Source organism: Lemur catta, chromosome 13 (assembly GCF_020740605.2).
Source record: "Lemur catta isolate mLemCat1 chromosome 13, mLemCat1.pri, whole genome shotgun sequence".
Classification (NCBI taxonomy): domain Eukaryota; kingdom Metazoa; phylum Chordata; class Mammalia; order Primates; family Lemuridae; genus Lemur; species Lemur catta.
The window spans coordinates 39,437,646-39,447,527 of NC_059140.1; the positions used below are offsets into that span (position 1 = coordinate 39,437,646).

At 36.0% G+C, this 9,882-nt stretch overlaps 1 pseudogene; it reads right to left on the reverse strand.

Moving 5' to 3' along the window:
* Window positions 1–554: 554 nt before the first annotated feature.
* On the reverse strand, window positions 555–707 carry LOC123649592 (annotated as a pseudogene).
* Between the last annotated feature and the right edge of the window lie 9,175 nt (window positions 708–9,882).

Here is a 9,882-nt window from a genome sequence, read left to right on the forward strand (position 1 = left end):
GCATGTTAGTAACTTGCTGCTCTTTTCAAGATTATGTTTAGGGAATGAAAAGATAAGCTACATACTGGGATAAAATATTTTACAAATGTCTCTAAGAGGACTTGTATCTAGAATATTAAAAGAACTTTCAAATTCAATAACAAGAAAACAAAGGGTCCAATTCAAAATGTACAAACAATTGCATAGATACTACACCCAAGAAGGCATATCGATCACAAACATGCACAAGCTCAAGATCTTCAGCCTCTTGGGACATTCAGGTGAAAACCACAGTAAGATCATACTGTGTAGTTACTAGAATGTCTAAGCAAAAGAACACATAATGCATAATTCTATTTATATCAAATTCTAGAAAATTTAAGATACTCTATAAGGATAGAAAGATCAGCTGTTGCCTTGTGATGGGGGAGGGTAGGAGAATCAGGCAGGAAAGATAACAAAGGGGCCTGAGGAGTTTCAGGGAGTGTTGTATTATCTTCATTGTCTTGATTATGGTGATGGTTTGGCAATGTATTTATCTGTCAAAACATTTCGAATCATACACCTTTTTTTTGTAAGGGAGAGCATGAATGCAGTCCCCTACTACCACAAATTAAGCAGTCAAGTTTCCCACATTTGGGGAAATCTCAGGGGTCAGCACGTCTGGAGTGTCAAATTGTAGGCCTTTAACATGTACAGTTTATTGTATGCTTCTTGTACCTAAATAAAGCCATTAAAATGCAACTATGAAATATTGTTAGTTTTATTCCAATTATATAAAAATGCAATATAGAGGTAATCACAGAAAGTCATTAAGAAGACCAAAATAAGAACAAAGTTGATTTTTAATAATGGTGTCATGAGTGAATTTTTTTCTTCATTACCTTATTATTAAAATATTTGGAAATGATACATGTACTTTAATCTTCAGGAAAAGGAAATATTTTTATAGTTTAAAAATGCCAAGATTTAACTGTGAAGTAACTTTTCTTTCAAGTCTGCAGTACAACTAAACTTTCTCTCAAGTTTAAACTATACCTTCCTCTCATTCTCTTCTTCCTTTGTTTTAAAATAGAAAGTCAATAGCAATATATTAATGGTTTTCTAAAAGACAGCCCTTTCCCCCCCACCCTCCACAGCGAAGTCAAACACTGAAAGAGTACTAAAACTAGACATTTTCTGTTAGGCACAGGAAAAGAAAAATTCTGGGTATGAATGGAGATGAAGCAATGACTCACCATGCTTCAGATTTTGCCTGATGCTGTAAGATGAAAAGAAAGAAGCTCTTCTGTGGCCTTCAAGGGCTCTGAAGAATTGATTTTCACTGTGAGGGCAGACTTACAAGAAAAAAAAGAAAAAAGCAGTCACCTCAGAGGAGATGAATTAGCCCGAAAGAAATTAGAAGAAAACAGAAAAAAAAAAACATGGAAAAAAAGAAGAGGAGGCAATAAACAGGCAATAGTGGTGAGAAACTTGGACAACTGAAGAAATAGAGGTAGAGGAAACACACAGCTGACTTACTGCCTAGTTGATGTCTCTTCTGTTAACATCCTTCTCGACCCTTCTTTCCCGAGTGCCACAGTGGCAGAAACGGGAGCCATTTGGTCTCCATTTGCAGATCAGCTTCATCTGGGCTCTGTGGTCAAACTTATCTCTAGGGAAGCACTGAGAAGCCTTAGTTCATGACCCACCTGTTCTACATCCTGGAAGTAACAATATTGATGGTGCAACTGGAATAAGATTTAAAACCTACACCTGCCCTCACAATTCTGTATTTAAATCCTATTTTGGTATTTGCTTTTATCCTTACCTTTTGTTCACATCTTTGTACATATTTAGTTCTACTATATATTTAGTTTTTCTAAGAACAGGGATTATGTCTTTTTCTTCTGTCTAACTTACCCTCCTCGCCCCCTACTTTTCATGTATGAGTGCCTAGAAAAGTGCTTTTCCTATAGTTGAGCTAGTTAACAGATATTCAGAGTGCTCAACATCAAGATAAATTTTCTGTGAGGTTTGTTTAACAGGCTGTGATTCCTCTGTATAGACTAAGTCTCCCAGACGCAACTATGAAGAGAGGCAGACACATTAAACACATTATTTAGTGCATCTTTGCCTTTCAGCATCACACAATCATCACATTCATAAAGTCCCCCAAATGTTCCCCATGCCTGCTTAAGAAAATAGCGAAAAGTATAATATTTTTATCTTTTTGAGCAAGAAAAGTTAAATACATCATTTAAAGAATTCACTTATATGAATTTGCCTACAGAAGAGGCAACTGCAGCTAGAAATGTGGACACTGAAAAAGAGACACAGATGGTAGAAACATGTGGTTTAGGTAATGCTTAATAACTGAGATACCATTGTACTCTTTACAAAACAGACATCCAATTGTTACAATCCATTTGGAAGGATGTTCAGTCCACTCTAGCCCTCCAATGCCAGTGCCTGCTAGCTAAGGGAAAGCTCAGTGTTAGCATCCTTTGTCTTGGTATTTCTGCTGTAAGCTCTGAGAACTCTTTCGTATGTGTCAGTGTCAATGAGACTCAGTCTGTGGAAAGTGCAGTCTTCTGTTTTATCAATGTAGACATTTGGATAGAGGCCATATGGTTCATGTCTCTAATAGTTAAGGCAAAATAGGGCATCTAATTTGGTCACAACTTACGTCTTCACTGAACTGATGTCATTTTTATATAGTGGCAACTGTGTTTTAAGTAAAATATAAGACACTGTTAATGGCAGATAAATGCCTCCTCTAGTTAGACATTCCATGTGGTTAGAAGACACAAACAAGAACATATCTCAGAAAACAAAAGCTTACTCTTTGTGATGTAATTTTATTCCGGTCTAATTAACCTTTGAAACACAGCAATACTGGATCATGTAGTGTTCAGAGATTCTCTTTCAATTATAATGTGAAAATTACCCACAAAGTAGAACGATTCATTTGAATTCTTAATAACACTGAAGAAATGTGGGAAAACATTTAATTCAGTTGTTCAGCTAAAATCTGAAGAGCAAATGAATTAAAATTCCTTCCGATCATTATTTGCAGCTCTTATTTAAAGTGCTTCTTCACTATGACACATAGTCCAGGACTTATTATGACATTTTGCCAAAAAGATTTGGTTGCCAAGGGCAACAACATCTGAAATGATTGGAGGCTAACTGGAATACCTAGATTTATATCATGAGGTGATACAAGCTCCTGGTGTTGGAGAAGATACATTGAAGAAGGATAAGGAAGAGGCAGGAACAAAAGAAAATCATAAATAATAATTAAATTACTATAGAAGGGAAAATATGGAGGAGTAAGAGATGCTGTAAAGGTGTAATAAAGAGAAGATTTTAAACAAACCAAAGACATAATACCAGAACAAAAGTTAGCTTAACTAAAGGAAATGTCTTACTTTTGTTGAAATACACCCACAGAAACATTTCAAGAACCAAAATATGTCACTTGAGTTATGTTTTCTAAACAATGAGCCCCCATTGCTACACTTAGGGATAAATATTGGTAACACAAACCTTCTAGAAAGACCAATTTTTGTTAAGGGCATCTAATGACATCTTTTTAATTTGAATTTTAAAAGAAAAAATGGGAGGAAATATACCAGCCCCACTTTTGTCAATTGGTTAAGCAGTCAGAAGTTCATTGTATTCAAAGTTGAGCCTTTATCATGGTCTACATTATAATAAACATGTTTGCCTTACTCAGTAAACTTAAGCCTTCAAAGGGCAAGAGGTGAGTTTTGGTCATCTTTGTGTCCCCCACAGTTCCTTGCATTTACATAAGACATCAAATAATATTTTACATGATACATTGCTGCCCATTCTACTGACTGGCTGAAGAAAATCTCTCTGGGCATTAGCCTTACAAAGTTGCAGCATAGACAGGTAGGGATATACATCAATTCTTATCATTTGCAATAGTTATTTTCTATAAAGCTGCCTTGAACACTGAATCAATGAATCCCAAATCATTGCTTCTAGGGGAAACACAAGGTTAGGTCCAGGGAGTCTCTAGTAATATTTTCTTCAACCGATCCTGTTTTGTATGTGTTTCTGTTTAAGGACTTCTTATTTAATACATATTGTTGATTCATTAACCTTGAACTCCGAACCAACAGCTATATAACTCGTGCCTGAATAAAACTTACCAAGTACACGTATTTTCTCCATGAGGCACCTCACAGCCTCCTTGTGCTCGGCAACACTAGACGGCACCTCAGCACCAGGCTGAGGGATCATTTTAAACTGCAAAATCACCTCCACTATACAACATTTTTTAAAAATATTTAAAAATTGGTAATAAATAGACCAGGAAAAGGATACTTGTTTACAGTATGAGACTGAAACAGAAAGGCAGAGTGTCACCTTGTTTGACATCAGCTGGGAACGTGCATGAGGTAACTCAAATTTCTCACTGCCTTGTGCGTCTCCATGAATGACCACAAAAACACTGCAAGTATTGGGCTTGGTAATTAGATGAGTTTGCAAATAAAAAATTTGTGAGTAATAGAATGACTATACTCCCTTCTTTGTCTCCATCTGGGGAAGCAAAAGGTGAGATAGAATGAACACAGGCAGGGACTAAGGAACAAACTTGACCCAGTCAGTTCAGCATTCAAATCCAAATTCACAGTACATGTATTTTCCCACTCCTCAAGGGCTACTTTACCAGCTTGGAAAGTTTACGACACAGTTGTGGTTTCCAGCACAAGTTCAAAAATATAAGTGGGTTTCTGGATTTGGCACCTGCTGCCCTACTATGCATTGACCTTTAATTCTCACCTCAGAAGGGTGTTCACATTTCTTGAGAACTGAAGCACGGTGCTAGCTACCTATTCATTCTCCCCTTCTTTACCAATAGAACTCAGACTCTGGGGGAGGGGGGATAATAGCAAGGAAATCAATTAAATAATGACATTCCCAGATCCCCTTACAAATAGGATGGTTAAATGACTGAGATTTGGTCAATGAGAAGTAAGTAGTAGTTGACTTGGTCTTTAGGAAAAACTTTTTTAAATGGAAACCATTCAGTTAGTGTGGACCCCACTGCCACTTCATCCCCTCTATCCAGCCAGAAATGAAGAGACAAAGGCTAAAGCATCAGCAGCCATGAGACTGAGTGACCTTGGGAATAGCAGTCCCCGACTAGGGCTAGTGAAGCAAAATAATAAACGGAGCCTGGATTTCTGAAGATAAGGAGATTGGGTACCAGCCCTGCAACCCCTCCCTCCAGACTTCCCACTGGAAGGAAACAGAGCTCTGAATGTTTCTAAGGGGTTTTGTTTGGTTTGGTTTAATTTTATACTCACTGCTGAGTGCAAGTTTTGCTCTTCCTCCTCCTCCTTCTCTTCTTTCTCCTTCTCCTTCTTTCTCTTCTTCCCCCTCCTAAGCCCTTCCTGAGTTTTGTCATCTCCTTTACATATCTCTTATTGTTTAATAACCTCATATCTGAGTGTTTTGGGTTTTGATTAAAATTATTCTTCCAAAGCTTCTATACTTTCTTCTTTTTCTCAGTTTCTTCTTTGATTTACTTGCTCCTCTTCTTTTAGGGCACTTTTGGGCCCTTTCTGAATTCCCAAGCTCTTGAAATTTAAAAGAAAGAAACAAATCTTTTTTCCTCCTTGGGTGAATGCTATACGCACTCAGGTAATTGTCCTTTACCAATTTGTGCTCTGCGACAAGGGGTACTTTTTAAATCTAATTTTGTTGAAAATGTTGTTCATGTATATTTCTTTGTTTCTCCTAGTTGCTCTGTTTTAATGAAAATATTTGAGATTACTAGAATGTGAGATCCTCTGTCACGATCCTATCTCTCCCTGGAAGGTTAATTTATAGCCTATCTGATGGCAGCATCCCCCACACAGCAGGTATTTTCATATACATTCCTTTATTTCTCCTTCAGAAAACTTTTTAAGATAAGTGTTATTTGTCACATTGTCAAATGACAAAGTGAAAGTCCAGAGAGGTTAAGAAAGTCACCAAGATAGAAATTGCTGTAACCCACATTTAAAGTTGGTTCTGTTTGGCTCATTACTAAATGCAACGTGAACCCATTAGAAATAAATCTGAGAGCATCATTTCATGGTTGTGTTTTCTCTGAAGGCCTGTGTGCCTGGCCTCAGAATGCCCAAACTTTATGATTTTTTACATTAATCGAGGGTTCACTCATTCTAATTCATGGCTGCAATTTTTTAGGTGGAAAAGAATCTGCTAAATGTCTAAAGGAGAGATATAAGTATTTTTGTTTGTCAATATCTAGGCAGACTCTAATTAGGACATTTCTCCCATGTCCACCCTCAGGCAAACGTAAATATCTTTGGAGATAAAAAGAACACATGGTCATCATCCTCAGTCTAATAGTATCACATATGCCTGAGAGTACATGTCAGCTTCCTGTTTACAAGGTTAACAAATCTAGTTCCTTTACTTTCCATGTGGACTTTTAAAAACAGAAACCCTTGTATTTCTTCTTAAAACCTTAACCAGATTCCTTTTCTACATCTGTGTTATTCTGCAAGAGTTTAACATTTCCATTGGCATTTGCATGTATAAAATAAAATTTTTTCTTTTCCACAATATCCGCTTACTCTTGTTTTCCTCTGATGTTATTTTTCCCTTTGAATTAAGGTAGGAGACGGTGTGTATCATGTGCCAGTTCCCGGCCCCAGAGAGTTTCATTTAATATCCCAGTCAATCCTGGCACGGCTCTCTCCTCCACACCTCCACAGTCTGAGCCCGAAGGTTTTCTCTTCAGACAGACTGTCTGTGATTCCTGCAAGTACAAGCACAGACTCTCATTCCACCACCCAACCTCCATGACTTTCTCTACCAAGGCTTTATTTTATTTTATAGCATTTTTTTTTCACTCTCCGAAATTATCTTATTTACCACTTCACATGTTTATTTTCTCTTTTCTCACATTAGAAGATTGGCCTGTCAGGGTTGGGTCTGTCTTCTTAACCACTGGATCCCTAGCTCCTAGGCATTACTCAGCATATAGTATTTGCTCAATACATGTCTCTCAAATGCATAAAATAGTCAATAAATGAAAACACAAGAAAATCTGTGTTGGTAGAGGTTCTATTGGATCTCAGTAGAACCAAAATGTCTATGAGGGCAAAATCTTCAGCAAGGAAAGAAAGAAGACTGACAAGATAAACTTAGGAAATAAAGGCAAAGCTTGTTTTGCCTCTTCCCTCTAAGGCAATGCACAAATGAATTGTAAAGCTAAAATAAATAGGTCTATAACTAGACCAGTCTGTCTTATACTTCCTGTAGGATGACCTCTGCTATTTTCACGCCTCTCAATAGATTATATTTTCCCTACTAAACTGATAGTGAGCTTGGTCTGTCAAGACTTGCTTTCTGAATAAATGCAAAACACAGGCCAAATAATGGTTGTGAATATCCCAAGGCAGGGCAAGGCTCATTGCAACTTCATTTACTATCTAATGAACATAATTTATCCAATGACCATTTATTTGCTCAACTCCTACTGACTTAGGTTAACTCTTTCACAGTAGGATCTGTATATTATAAACTATTATCTACTAAGGTATTCATGCATTATGTAGTAGTTTTTGTTATGAGACAGCCCAAATCAATATGTTAAGTTTTACTTAAAGATGTGCTCATGTAAACATATTATATGGTAGATACAGAAATCAAATTTTGAATTGGTTAGTATTTTTTTGTGAAATAACTGAGATATTCTCATCACTCCATTATGATAGTTTAAAAAATAGGAATATCTACTACAATATGAAAAACATATTCTCCTCTCTATTTAGATTATAGATCTGTCTATCTGATGCAAGACATGGTACAGGAGTTACTGTATTTTCAATATCTAAATAATCAATTGTGCGCCCATGATGTTGGGATTGTAATTTTTCTGATAAGATAACATCTTTTTTGTTTGATAATCTCAATATGGCCTACACCAAACATTTTAAGACACCTAGAAAATTAATTCAAAATGTCTGTAAAAACTTCTATGAATATGAATGTAAAATCAACTGTATTACTTTTCTAAGCTCTGTGTTAGATATTCCCTTTCCAATCATAAAATGAACTAAAGTATTTAGACAAAGTACCACACTGAAAACTATAGACGTTTAATGGAATGTATTTTCTAAATACTTTGTAAAATATCGAAAACCTGACAATAGAGTAAGGAGTTATCAAGCTAAAATCTAAATCAAAGCAGGAACACAGACTTGGGTTCTGAGCAGGGTTCTCAGATTGCTTTTGTGCTGATGACATGTTGCCAAACTTTGTGAACTTGAACTTAGGTTTTTTTTTGATATTGAGGGAAGGAAGGAAAGATTCTTTAACACAGAACAGAGTTCACTGGAGTACAGGGTGAGACACATGATCACTGGAAATTTGCAGTCACTAGAAGTCCTTCTTATGGATAAACAGCCCAAATTCCCATCTCCTAGTTTATCCAAAAAATCCTCAAGCTGTGAATTTACAAGAAGGCAAATCACCATGTGTGAAAAGCAAACAACAAAACAAAGCAAAGAACAACAAAACAAAAACAGACCCTAAAGTCTTAAAATGTTGGAAGTAACAAAAAGAAAAATATAAATATTCTAATTACATTAATAAATTAAAATAAGCTTGGAAATACTAACAAGAAAAGTTTATAGAATATGTGTTAAAAATAGAAATTCTAGAAATAAAAAATAGAGCTAATATTAACAATAAAATGGTTAAATATATTAGCCATTTTGAAATACCTAAAAAGAAAATTTGTGAGCCAGAAGGTAAATCAGAAGAAATTCCCCACACCATCTAGTGAGGCAAAGTAATAGGAATATAAAATAGTTAACAGATATAGGATTTAATGCATATAGAATCAGAATTTCAAAAGAATTTTAATCCAAAGAACAAAAAAGCCTAATGAATCCTGGGGATATTCCTCCAGTAGAAAAATTATTTCCGATGAAAGAGCTGCAATGCAAAAGGAATAAAGTACAAAAATCAGTAAGTGTTGGTTTTGTCTATATGAACCTTGATTGTGTAATAAAATAGCATTGTCTTATACAATTAAAAAAGGAGAGAAATAATATATTCAACAGCAATATCATATAAGTCAGGAAGTAAATAAGTGAATTGTGTTAGTTTGGGACCTTGAGAAGTAGATATCAAATGGGATTAGATGTGCAAAGATTGATTGGGGGAAACATCTATGAAGGATAAATTGGTGTGACTGGGAAGGTGAGGAGAACCTTCAGACCACAATATAGTCTGACACATGTAAAAAGAGAAGAGGATGCAGTGTAAGGTAAGAAGAGTACCAGACCTCAGCATATGAAACATCCAAGAATGTTGCAACCAGGCCTATGGGGAGTTCTCAAGCACAAGTTGCCCATAAGGGAATCCTGCATGGGGCAGGAATGGGCTGACACTACAACCCCTCAATGTGGTCAGTCTGGGGAAAGCATGAGAATAGCCTAGGGGAAGTGCGGCCTTCCCACAAAATTGGTGAGGGTCCAGAGAGGCAGTAGCTGGGACTTAGAGTCAACTATGTTCCCCATGGCAGGAGATCTGAGAGACATATTTCTATAACTGCCACATGGAGTTAAATTTTCTAATGTATTTGTATTTTGAAGGAGACAAATAAAATATTGGTTAGTGCAGAGTACCTTAGTGAAGTAAGAATGTACATTGCAATTTCTAGAATAACCACTAATAAATATATTACTTCCAAATGAATAGAGGAGAAACAGTGTAATAATAGCAATAATAAATTCAGAACGAGGCAGGAAATGGAAAGGGGACAAACAAAATGAAACAGGTTAAGTAAAAACAATAAAATACTATGGTAGATATAAACTTTTAAATATATAATTTTTGGGTTAATTGCAATGGGCTAAATGT